Genomic DNA, 13,724 nt, shown 5'->3' on the forward strand with positions numbered 1-13,724 from the left:
GCCTATGTTTTATGAATTTTATGACTTCAGGTCTCCTATTTAGGTCCTTAATCAATTTTGATTTTATTTTTGCGTATGATGTAAGAAAGTGCCCCAGATTCATTCTTTTCCATGTTCCTGTCCAGATTTCCCAGTACCATTTGTTGAAAGACTTCTTTCCTACTGCATATTATTGCCTCCTCTGTTGGAGATTACTTGACCATATAAGTATGGGTTTATTTCTGGGCTCTCTATTCTGTTCCACTAATCTATTTTTTTGTGCAAGTAGCATACTGTTTTCATTACTACACCTTTGTAGTATATCTGGAAATTTGGAATTGTGATACCTCCAGGGTTTTTTTCTCTTTCTTTTTCAAGATCACTGGCTATTTTGTGTGTGTGTGTGTGTGTGTGTGTGTGTGTGTGTGTGTGTCCATACCAATTTTAGGATAGGTTGTTCTAGTTCTGTGAAAAATGCTATGGGTATTTTCATTGGAATTGCATTAAGTCTACAGATTGCTTTGGGTACTATGGACACTTACTTTCACAATATTTGTTCTCCCACTTGCATGAACATGGAATCCATTTGTTTGTGTCATCTTCCATTTCTTTCATCAAAGTTTTATAGTTTGCAAAGTACAGGGGGGCAGTGGCTGGGTCACTTGGTAGAACATGTGACTGTGGATCTCAAGGTTATAAATTCAAGCCCACGTTGAGTGTAGAGATTACTTAAACAACAATAAAAAGTACAAATCTTTCACCTCCTTGGTTAGGTTTATTCCTAGGTATTTTATTATTTTTGGTGTAATTGTAAATGGTAATGTTTTCTTAATTTCTCTTCCTGCTACTTCATTTTTAGTGTACAGAAATGCAACAGATTACTGTATGTTGATTTTGTATCTAATGTCACAGAATTCAATTATCAGTTCTTTTTTGTTTGTTGGTTAGTTTGGTTTGTTTTTTTTTTTGGTGGAATCCTCAGGATTTTCTACAGATAGTATTGTGTCATCTCCAAATAGTGAAAGTTTTGAATCTTTCCTACCAATTTAAATGCTATTTTATTTAAGAATTCCACGACTGTGCTGAGTTTTTCAGCATTGAGTATGATGTTGGTTGTGGTATTTTTATATATCTAGAGGTATGTTCCCTCTAGATATACACTGTTGAGCCCTTTTATCATGGATGAATATTGTGCTTGGTCAAATGCTTTTTCTGCCTCCGTTGAGATGCCCATATGCTTTTTTATCTTTCCTTTTGTTGATATGATGTTTTACATTGATTGGTGAATACTGAACCACCCTTGCATCTCATTGATAAATCTCACTTGGTGAAGTCATGGTCAATGATTTTAATGTAATGTTGTATTCAGTTTGGAAAGATTTTGTTGAGTACTTTTCCATCTGTGTTCATTGGACATACAGGCTTCTCATTCTCTGTCTTTGTAGTGTCTTTATCTGGTTTTGGGAGCAGGGCAATGCTGGCCTCATAGAATGAAGTTGGAAAGTTTCTTTCCTCTTCTACCCACTGCTGAGAATTCTTTTGTGGTTTAACATATGATCCATTCTGAAGAATATTCCATGTGTTCTTGAAAGAATGTGTATTCTGATGTTTTAGGATGATATGTTCTGAATATATCTATTCAATCCATATAGTTAGAAACACATAAATCCATATAGTCCAATATGTCATTCAAAGCCACTGTTTGAGGGGCACCTAGGTGGCTCAGTGGTTGAGTGTCTCCCTTTGGCTCAGGTTGTGATCCTGAGGTCCTGGGATTGAGTCCCCCACGAGGCTCCTCACAGAGAGGCTGCTTCTCCCTCTGGCTATGTCTCTGCCTCTGTGTGTGTATGTGTGTCTTTCATAAATAAAAATCTTTAAAAAATTAAAAATAAATTTAAAAAATGCTATTATATTGTATAAACAAACAAAGCCATTGTTTGCTTTTCTGTCCGGATGATGGGTTCATTGGTGTAAATGGGGTATTAAAGTCTCCTACTGTCATTGTACTATTGATTACTTCCTTTACATTTGTTAAAAGCTGCTTTAAATATCTAGGTGCTCCATGCTGGGTGCACAAATATTTAAAATTATATCTTCTTGTTTGATTTTTCCCTTTATTATTATGTACTATCCTTGTTTTTTATTACAGTCTTTTTGTTTTAAAGTCTATTTTGGGGGCACCTGGGTGGCACAGTGGTTAAGCATCTAACTCCTGGTTTTGGCTCAGGTCCTGATATCTTAGAGTGGTGAAATTGAGCCCCACATCAGGTTCTGAGCTCAGCACAGTGAAGATTCTGTTCCCTTCTCTCTGCCCCTTGTGTTGTGTATCTACTACCTATTTTTGATTTGAGGTTACCATTAGGTTTATCTGTAACACTTATGCTTATAGTAGTCTGTATTAAGTTAACGGTCACTTAAATTTGAAAGCATTTTAAAAGCCCTACAATTTTCTCCTCTCCACATTTTAGGTAGATGATGCTATACTTTACCTTCTTTCATTTTGTGAATCCCTTGACTGATTTTTACTGATATATTTAATTTTACTGCTTTTGTGCTTCTTACTTTTCTTACTGATGCTTATAGTCTTTCCTTTCAACTCAAGGGGTCTCATTTTAATATATCCTGTAAGGTTGATTTAATGGTGATAAATTCTTTTAACTTTTGTTTGTCAGAAAAACTCTTCAATCTTTTCTATTCTGACAGCCTTGGTGGATAAAGTATTCTTGGTCTTAGGTTTTGTTTTGTTTTCCTTCCAGCACTTTGAATAGATCATGCCACTCTCTTCTGGCCTACAAAACTCTGCTAAAAAAAAAAAAAAAAAAATCAGCTGACAGCCTTATGGGGCTTCCCTTATAGGTATCTTCTGTTTTTGTTTTTGTTTTCTCTTGCTGCTTTTATTTTTAAGATTTTATTTATTTATTCATGAGAGACAGAGACAGGGAGAGAGGGAGAGAGGGAGAGAGAAGCAGAGATACAGCCAGAGGGAGAAGCAGGCTCCATGCAGGGAGCCCGATGTGGGACTTGACCCCTGAACTCAACCCCTGGACTCCAGGATCACGCCCTGGGCCGAAGGCAGGCACTAAACCACTGAGACACCCAGGGAATCTCCTCTCTTGCTGCTTCTAAAATTCCAACACTACTTTTTGCAGTTTAAATTACTATGTCTCTTGGTGTGTAATTCCTTGGGTTGGTTTTATTGTGGGCTCTGGATATGTTTTCTGTTTCTTTCCCCAGATTCAGGAAATTTTCAGCTATAATTTATTTAAATAAATTTTGCACTCTCTTTTCTCTTTTTTTTCTTCTGGGATTTCTGTAATCTAAATGTTATTACACTTGGTGGTGTTGCTGGATTCCCTTCATCTTTTTTCATTTTTTCATTTATTTTTTCTCCTGTTTAGCTTGAGTACTTTCCATTATTCTGTCTTCTAGGTCAGTGATCCATTATTTTCCTTCCTCTAGTCTACTACTTATTTCCTCTAGTGTATTTTTTTAAAGATTTTATTTATTTATTCATGAGAAAGAGAGAGAGAGAGAGAGAGAGAGAGAGAGAGAGAGAGAGGCGGAGAAGCAGGCTCCATGCAGGGGGCCTGATGCAGGACTCGATCCTAGGACTCCAGGATCATGCCCTGGGCCAAAGGTGGCACTCAGCTGCTGAGCCACCCAGGCTGCCCCCTCTAGTGTATTTTTAATTTCATTTATTTATTCATATCATTGGGTTCTTTTACATTTATTTATTCGTGAGAGACAAAGAAAGAAAGGCAGAGACACAGGCAGAGGGAGAAGCAGGCTCCCTGTGGGGAACTTGATGTGGGACTCGATCTCAGGACCCCAGGATCATGACCTGAACCAAAGGCAGACATTCAACCACTGAGCCACCCAAGTGCCCCTTACTGGTTCTTTTTTATGTTTTACATCTCTTTGTTGAAGGTGTCACTGAGACCCTCTACTCTTTCTTCAAGTTGAGGGAGTATCTTTATAACTGTTACTTAACGTTCTCTATGAGGCATGTTATCTCCATTTTTGGTTGGCTTTCTTGCTGAGATCTTGTTCTTTTTTTTTTTCATTTGGGACATATTCCTCTGTCTTATTTTGTCTAAATCACTCTGAGTGTTTCTGTGTGTTAGGAAATTCAGCTACATCTCCTCTTCTTGAAAGTAGTAGCTTTATGAGAAGAGGTCCTATAGGGCCTTGCAGTACAATGTCCCCCATTCACCAGAACCTGACACTTCAGAGGTGCATCCTATGTGTTTTGCCTACACTCTACCACTGTGTTTGAGCCACACCTGCCTTCATCTCAGTCAGCTCTTTGGTTCTCTTTTCCTGTTGTGGGCAGTGGTTGGTCCTTCTATTAAGGGGCCAGGCTGGGGCCACCTTGAGCTTGAGCTGGATCAGACTGGGCCACAGTAGCATGTGCCATCCCCAGAGCTTTCATTGGTGGGCACAGCTGCATTCAGAGCAGATGTCTGCCCCTGGCCCACTGCTGTGACTACACTGCTGTGGCTACACTTGAACTGTTTTTGTTTTGGTTTTCTTTTCTTTTTTCCCCTCTCCACAGTGCAGGAATCACTTTGAAATGATGCTAGTGCCTATATGGGTTGCTTGCACACTGCTATGCTTGGTGCAGCTTTGGATGGACTCTATCTAGCCAAGGGCATGTTGAATGGGGTAGGTCCACAAGAGAACACAGTGGTTGTGGTTCCATGTTAGCAAGGTTTGCACAAGTCCACTGTAGGAGGAGACTTGTAGCTACTTTGGAAAACTTCTGCCAAAGCCAGGCTGGACGAGGCAGGTCTGTAGGAAAACACAGAGGCAGGTTGAGTGGTGTTAGAACATTTGCACTGGTCTTCTGTGGGAAAAGACCTTCTGTGGCTGCTTTGGAAAATTGTTGAGACATGGTTTGAAAGGGTAGTGTTAGGGCCACTAGGTAGGTTGCACCGGTTCCTGCAGGTATCCCTGTATCTAGGCTGGGGGATGGTATAAGGAAATTGTGCCAGCTCTTTTGTTCTTGAAGTAGTTTCCCAAAAATCCATGCCCCTCCGCATATGTTCTGTGATTAGAACATAAATGTTCTCATAAATCCTAGGTGTTTTTCAAACTGCTGTTTCTATACTATATCTTAGGGGAGCTGTTACACTGTCACTTTAAGGGTGGGGACTCAGTTTCCTATAGCCTTCTGATTCTCCCACAGCTAAACTGGCTGATTTTTAAAGTTTCAGGTGTTAAGCCCCAGTGATTATCAAAACTCATGAAACCAAATTTTCAAAACCAAATGTTTTGGGCCTCTGTCTTCCCAGTGTGGTTCCCCTATGCCTGGAGTATCTAGTGTGCCACTCTCCACACATGTGACATCCTTCCTCAAAATACACATTTGTGGGTCAGTTTGGCTCCCAGCCAGATCTCTGCCCTTGCTACTCTTCAAAATGGTCTCTTCTCTACATTTAGTTGTGCAGAGTCTGTTCTGTCAGTCTTTGGTCATTTTCTGGGTTATTTATATTTACATGAGTATTACCTATTTGCATCCATGGGATGATAAAAACTTAGCCAGCTTCTCTGCCAGCTTAACTGGAAGTTTCTCCCATTATTTTTTTCACTGGTATTCCAAGATACTTTCCACTGGAATTTAATAGACACATTCAAACACCTACAGTTTGCCTAAAATTATAATTTGCTTAGATATTGTTGGAGTTCTAATCTGATGCCAGTGAAATGGAACTTCAAAATCTAAAGGAGACGAAATAACCCAGAAGGAAAAAGTGTCCCCCATATCTATATGACATCAGTGTGTACACATGTGAAAACTGGCATGTAGATTCAAAAATAACTAAGGAATGAAAAAGAACACACCTTATGAATGACAAGAGTAAAAAAAATCAGTTTCAGAGACATCAAAATGATCAAATTTTCCTACATTTTTACTTTAAAAACATAAGGAAAATTTTCCCTTTCTCCCTCTTCCCTTAATGCATTTTTCATCCTATACTCCACATATGAGTGAAATAATTTGGTATTTATCTTTCTCAGTCTGACTTATTTCACTTAGTATTATACCCTCTAGGTATACCCATGTTGCTGCAAACAGCAAATCTTAACTTTTATTTGGCTAACAACTATATATATATATATATATATATATATAATTTATATATATAATTTATATATATAATTTATATATATATATATATAAAATATATACACACACGTACTAAATCTATTCATCTATGATGGACACTTAGATTTCTTCCATGTCTTGGCTATTTTAAATAACACTGCAATAAACTTAATGGTTCATTTATTTTTTTAAAGAGTATTTTTGTATTCTTTGGGAAAATTCCAAGTAAGGGAATTACTGAACATAAGATTTTTAATTTTTTGAGAGAACTCCATACTGTTTTATATAGTAGCTGTACCAATTTACATTCCCACCAGCAGTGCACAAGGGTACCTCTTTCTCCACATTTGGCCAATTCTTGTTATTTCTTGTGTTTTTGATTCCAGACCTTCTGACAGAAGCGATGTGATATCTTATTGTGGTTGATTTGCATTTCAATGACGATTTGTTGATGTTGAGCATCTTTTCATGTGTCTGTCAGCCATCTGGATGTCTCCTTTGGAAAAATGTCATGACTTGACAGTAAGGATCTGAATAGTTAGGTCCTCTGCCCATTTTCAACCAGACTGTTTTTTGAGTGTTGTTATATATTTTGGATATTAATTCCTTATCATTTGCAAATATCTTCTCCCATTCCTTAGATTGCTTTTTTGTTTTGCTAATGGTTTCCTTCATCGGGCAAAAGCTATTTTTTATTAAGCTTTTTTATTTTGGTGTAGTCCCAATAGTTAATTTTGCTTTTATTTCCCTTGTCTGAGATTTACCTAAAAGAATGTCACTAAGTCCAATGCAAGAAATTACTGCTTATGTTTTCCTCAGGGTTTTACATTTTCAAATCTCACACTTAGATCTTCAATCCATTTTGAGTTTATTTTTGTGTATGGTGTAAGAAAATGGTCGAGTATGAAACTAGTTTTCTTTTGTATGAAACTAGTTTTCCCAGAACCATTTATTGAAGAGACTGTCTTTTCTCCATTCTGTATTCTTGCCTTCTTTTTCATAAATTAATTGACCATATAAGCATGGGCTTCTTTCCGGGCTATTTTGTTCTGTCTATGTATTTTTGTGGCAGTACCATACTGTTTTGAACACTACTTTTTTTGCTGTACATCTTGAAATCCAGGATTTTACCTTTAAGCATTGTTCTTTTTTAAGACTGCTTTGGCCATTCAGGGTCTCTTGTGGTTTCATATAAATTTTAGTATTATTTCTTCTAGTTCTGTGAGGGGGCATTCTCTCACTCCTTTTTTTTTTTTTTTTTTTTTTTTTTAAGATTTTATTTGAGACAGGGAGTGTGCAAGCAGGGTGGAGAGCGGAGGAAAAGGGACAAGCAGACTCTGGGTGCTGAGCACAGAGCCCAATGCAGAGCTGGATCCTATGACCCTGAGATCATGACCTGAGCCAAAACCAAGAGACAGACACTCAAATGACTAAGCCACCCAGGCACCCTGGAAGGAAGGCATTATTATGGACCTTCTTGAAAACTTTAAGCTTTTTATATTTAAGGAAGTATTTTTTAATGAAGAAATTGCCATTAAACATTTAAATTTTCAAATTAAAAAAGGGAAAATACAACTATATGCTGAAAAAGCATTGCTTGTAACACAGTTTCAATGCACACAGATTTAAAAGCTACTTTTAAATCTGATTTTGTGGTATGTATTATGAACTTGATAGAAGATTCAACCAAACATAAATAAAAATAATTTGTATCCTGTTAGTTTTGATAAAAAATTATGAATTTATAAGCTTTCACACTCACATGGAAACACATACTATGCCAGAAAAAAAATCTATTTACTGCTTAAAAACAAACCTGGTTTCCCTTCGAAGTATAAGCAGGTCCCCATTTCTGAATGTTCTGAAAGCCAACTATAAAGAAAATACTCCCTATGTTTTAGGTTTCATTATGATATTCCTAAATAAAGCAAAGTTAACTATATCATAGTAGTATTGCAGGTATATCCAATGAGATTATTAACCTGGTTTCAAATCTATGCACTTGAAGGATCATCCAGATGTAGTGATAAATATACTGATTTATGTAAATCTAGTAATTTTACTATTTCCATCAATATTGAAAAAAATCTGTTCACTAGTGAAAAAAGTACTAGCTTTTAGCTTTGAGACAAATGATCAATAAAGTAATATTGGATTGGACACTGCTATAAACCAAATCAATACTGAAAATAAGAAAGGGACATGTGAAAACTAAGTTCTCACCTTAGAGATAAAATCAAAAGGTGCTAAATATTTTTTAAGATCATCTTATACAATTATGAAAATAATAAAATTTAATTTTGTTTTTGCTCTGGTTTAATATTTTTGGTTTCTTATCAAAGTTATCCACATTGCTTGTATTATTAGCTATTGACATTAATCATTTTATTCCATTATAATGTTGCTAAAATAAGTTTCAACTTTTTTTCTTAATTTAGCTATCACATTTTATCTCATTTTCAGATGTATACAAGGATGGAAAGGAAATCGGTGCCACATCAAGGTTAACCCTTCCCCTACAGATTTCATGAACACTCAGAATAGTAGGTGACATTGTGACTAAATAATTGCTCAATTTGGGAGTTTTTAATGTTTTTCACTGCATATTTATCTTTTTAATTGGTTTAAAATTCCAGATATATGGACTCTCCTGGGCATTGGATTAGCTTTCCTGATGACTCATATTATAGTCACAGCCGAGTGTTTTCTTGCAAATAGAAAAGTACCAGTCAGGTAAGTGATGCCTTTGATTGCTGAATAAAATATACCGTGGCAGAGCAATTTTCTGAAACACTTCATTTGCTCTATTTTTCTTTCACTCCATTTACATGCAGGTAACTTTAGTGTGTCTATGCTTTATGGATTTCTTTCTTTCTGGGCAGAACATAGAAGCTACTTAACAATAATCATTCTTTTTTCAGTAAAAAGCCTTAAGTTTACTTTTCACATATGTTAAAAGCAGTTTTGATGACAACAAGAAAGGGAATTCAGCATTCTCTAGAGGTTAAAAGACATGAAGGGATGAGTGAGTGTGTCACACTGGCTGGTGATGCCTGGGGGACGGCAGCAGAACTGCAAAAGAGATGCTTTCTTGGCCCTCTGAGTATGCTCTAAACATCAGTATTTCAAGCCTAGACTCCCAGGTTCTAGGTAATACACAGAACAGAGACCAGAAGCTGCTGAACCTAAAGAACTCATGCAAAACTAAGAAGAACCCAATTACTGGAAGGAGAGAGCCTGTAAAGACAGCAGAGTAGGAAGATCTCAAGCTCATCTCCTCCCATGGATATACCTAGATAATAGCCACATCAGTACAACTAACCCAGAAAATGACCCAAAGACTGACAGAACAGGCTCCATTCAGTTAAGTCCAGAGCAGCGGCCACATCAAAAATGGTAGGACAGAGAAATAGTCAAGAACCAAACTCCTACAAGATTAACCACAAACAGGAGGATACCACAATCATGAAGAAGAGGAACAGACCCCACACCAAGCACTCCAAACATGGGGGGGCCTGCACTGGAAAGACAAACTGTGTAACATTTGTTACACACTGAAAAACAGTGGGGCTTAACTTTCAGAGTTTTTATAACCAGCAGAGCTTAAACCTCTGTACTTTAAAAATCGGTAGGCTTTACTCTGGAAAAGCTGGAAGGCAATAGGAAACTGAGTCCCCACCCTTAAAGATAGAACATAACAATCAACGCTGCTAAGATACAGCAAAGCATCAGCAGTCTGAAAATTATCTGGGGTAGGCATACAGTAGATTTATTTTTTTATTTTATTTTATATTTTATTTTATTTATTATTTTATTTATTATTTTATTTTATTTTATTTATTTTATTTTATTAATTTATGAAAGAGAGAGAGAGAGAGACAGAGACACAGGCAGAGAGAGAAGCAGAGAGAGAAGCAGGCTCCATGCAGGGAGCCCGACGTGGGACTCGATTCTGGTCTCTAGGACCACACCCTGTGCTGAAGGTGGTGCTAAACCACTGAGTCCCCCAGGCTGCCCTAGATTTCTTTACTTATCTCAGAATGTATTCTGCAAGGGCAAGGATCTTTAGGAGACTTATCCAAGAACATAAGAGCTGGCAGGTGACAGTTTCCCTGCTGCCAGCTTAGACAACCAGGCATCTTTAAGAATGAGCATGAATACTTTTTACCTAGCCTGCTGACACTGTATATCCTGCCCCAGCATTCTCCTGTGGATCCTCCCCCATCATAACCACCCAACCAGGCAGGAATCATTCCAAAGCAGCAACTGGCAAATCTCATTCTACAAGTAGCCCTGCTAGGAACCAGTATCATTCCCCACCTACTTTTCTAACAGCACACGCCCTGCATTCTACTGCAGACTCATCCCATCCAACCTGCTCCACTGGGGAGGAGTCCCTCCATACAGCTTCTGACAAGTATCATCCTGCAATCAACTACAACAGTGAAAAGCACCATTCCAAAGTAACTGCTACCCTGGGGAGAGGGGAAAATAATCATACACACCAGTTCCACTGCAGCTCCCAGCAGGGGACTACAGACAGACATCCCATCAGATTGCCAATACCACTCACCAACAACAAAAAAAAACTCACAGGGAGCTGCACAAGGAAAAAGCCCTGTAGTCCAGGGCTGTAGTTCAACCTCAACAGACTGGAGGCAGATATTTGGTCTCATGAAAGACCCCATTCACCAATGAAAACCTCTCAGGGAAAATACAGGGAGAACATCCTACAATTTTGTGCTACCAGAGCCCCAGAAAATGGGCTGATGGCAGGCATCTGGTCTGAACCAACTTAAAGCCCAAGGCAACCACAGATTGGCCTCTTAATAGCACAAGGACCAAATCCTACCCAGAACAGAGAAAGGGGGCCATTGTAGCCTATTGGACAGAATGCAAACAAGGCTCAGCCACAACACTGGGGTGCATGCAATAAATAAAGGAAACCAACTATACTGTCTCTGGTGAATAGGGAGCAGTGTTCTATAAAGCACCACAGGATTCTTTAAGATTTTATTTATTTATTCATGAGAGACACAGGGAAAGAGAGACAGAGGCAGAGAGAGGAGAAGAAGGCTCCATGCAGGGAGCCCAATGTGGGACTCAATCCTGGGACCTCGGGATCACACCCTGAGCTGAAGAGAGGTGCTCAACCACTGAGCCACCCAGGCATCCCAGGACTCTTCTTTGTAAGGCCACTAATTTTAAATCAGAAGACACAACTGACTTTTCTACTCTATAGTACTAATCACAAAGACCTAAACAGAATGAGGAGACAGAGGAATGGATCACAAATGAGAAACAGGACAAAAATCACAGAAAAAGAGCTAAAGAAAAAGGAGATAAGCAATATGCCTAATAGAGAACTCAAAGTAACAATCATAAAGAACTTACTGGACTAGAGGAAAGAGTGGAGGATCTCAGTGAGACATTCAACAAAGAGACAGAAAACATAACAAGTCAGAAATACACTAGATGAAATGAACAGTATATTAGAGGAAGTAGAAGAACAGATCAGTGACCTGGAGGACATAATAATGGAAAACAACCAGTGGGACAGCAAAAAGAAAAAGAATAATAAAATTGAGAATAGGTTAAAGGAACTCAGCAACATCATCAAGCGTAACAATATTCACATTTTAGGAATCCCAGAAGAAGAAAGAGAAAAGGAGGCAGAAAATTTATTTGAAGAAATAATAGCTGAAAATTTCCTTAATCTGGGGAAGAAAGCAGAAATCGAGATCCAAGAGGCAGAGAGAGCCCCCAACAAAAATCAACCCAAGGAGGTTCACACCAATACACATAATAATTAAAATGGCAAAAAGTAGTGATAAAAAGAAAATAAAAGCAACAAGAGAACAGAAGACAGGTACCTGTAAGGGAAACCTTAAAAGCTTGTTAGCTACTTTTTTAGCAGAAACTTCGCAGGCCAGAAGAAAATGGCATAATCTATTCAAAACGCTGAAAGGAAAAAAACTACAACCAAGAATACTCTATCCAACAAGACTATCATTCACAATACAAGGACAAAGAGTTTCCAAAGATGTTAAAAGTGTTCGTCACCACTAGATCAGTCACACAAGAAATGCTCAAATAGACTCTGAATGGAAAGAAGGTCATACATGGAAGATAAATTCGAAAAGAGAGTTTTCATAAGCAAAACAAACAAAATAAAAAGTAGCAGATTTGGGGCACTGGCTGACTCAATCAAAAAGCAAACAACTTTTGATCTCTGGGTTGTGAGTTCAAGCCCCAAGTTGTGTGTAGGGAATAAACAAACAAACAAAAAAAACTTTAAAACAAACATGCATACATACACACATACTACATTAATCACCTATAACACAAATACAGCGGTTAAAACATAAAAGCAGTAAGATCAATTAATGAATATCAGTCAAGGAATTCAAAAATAAAAGGATGTAAAGTATGATATTATATACATGAAACATGGAGGGAGGTTAAAGATTTTGTGCTTTTAGAATAGGTTCCAATATTTTTGAATGATTTAATTTATTCATGAGAGGCACAGAAACAGAGGCAGAGAGAGAAGCAGGCTCCCTGCGAGGAACCTGATACCCCACAACCCTGGGGTCACGCCCTGAGCCAAAGGCAGACACTCAGCTGCTGAGCCACTCATGCATCCCTAGAATAGGTTCCAATTTAAGCAACCATTAACTAACATAAATTTCTATATGCGTTGGATATTATACATCAACCCAGTGCTAACCACAAATCAAAAACCTGCAACAGACATGCAAAAAAATAAGAGAAAGGAATCCAAATATATCACTAAAGAAAGCCAGCAAACAACAAGGGAAGAGAGCAGGAAAAGAAAGGGAAGAACTACCCAAACAACCATAAAACAAGTAACAAAATGTCAATAAGTGCATACCTATTGCTAATCACTTTGGATGTAAATGAAATAAAACCTCCAATCAAAAGACATACTCCAGGGCAGTCCAGGTGGCTTAGCAGTTTAGCGCCTCCAGGGTGTGATCCTGGGGACCCGGGATTGAGTCCCATGTCAGGCTCCCTGCATGAAGCCTGCTTCTCCCTCTGCCTGTGTCTCTGTGTCTCTCATGAATGAATGAATGAATGAATGAATGAATGAATGAATAAATAAATAAATAAATAAATAAATAAATAAATAAATAAATAAATAAAATCTTCAAAAGACATACTGTAATCATAGACATCCATTATAACTGAATGGATAAAATACAAAGACCTATGTATATGCTGCCTACGAGAGATAAACTTCACATCTAAAGACACATGCAGGTTGAAAGCAAAGGGATGGAAAAACATTTGCCTTGCAAATGGAAGTAAAAAGAAAGCTGGGTAACAGTACTTAATATCAGATAAAATAGACCTTAAATGAAGACTATAACAAGAAACACAGACACCACGCAATGATAAAGGAACAATTCAGCAAGAGACTGTAACAGTTGTAAATATTTACGCACCCAACAGGGAAGCACCTAATACATTACAAAAGGGGGGGAAAAAAAAGAACTATTAAGAGGCATTAAAGTTGAAACTGACAGCAATATAATAATAGCAGGAGACTTTAACATCTCACTTACCTCAATGGATAAAGTACCCAGGCAGAAAATTAAAAAGGAAACAGTGG

At 37.8% G+C, this 13,724-nt stretch overlaps 1 long non-coding RNA gene across 1 annotated transcript in view; it reads left to right on the plus strand.

The window, feature by feature from the left end:
• LOC121496696 overlaps positions 1–13,724 on the plus strand; it is a 137,999-nt gene that overhangs the window by 97,904 nt on the left and 26,371 nt on the right. Inside the window, exons 3-4 of the long non-coding RNA XR_005989312.1 lie at positions 8,552–8,631; positions 8,725–8,821. This is a non-coding gene — a long non-coding RNA (uncharacterized LOC121496696). The remainder of the gene's footprint in view (positions 1–8,551; positions 8,632–8,724; positions 8,822–13,724) is intronic.

This window comes from Vulpes lagopus, chromosome 8 (genome assembly GCF_018345385.1).
Source record: "Vulpes lagopus strain Blue_001 chromosome 8, ASM1834538v1, whole genome shotgun sequence".
Classification (NCBI taxonomy): domain Eukaryota; kingdom Metazoa; phylum Chordata; class Mammalia; order Carnivora; family Canidae; genus Vulpes; species Vulpes lagopus.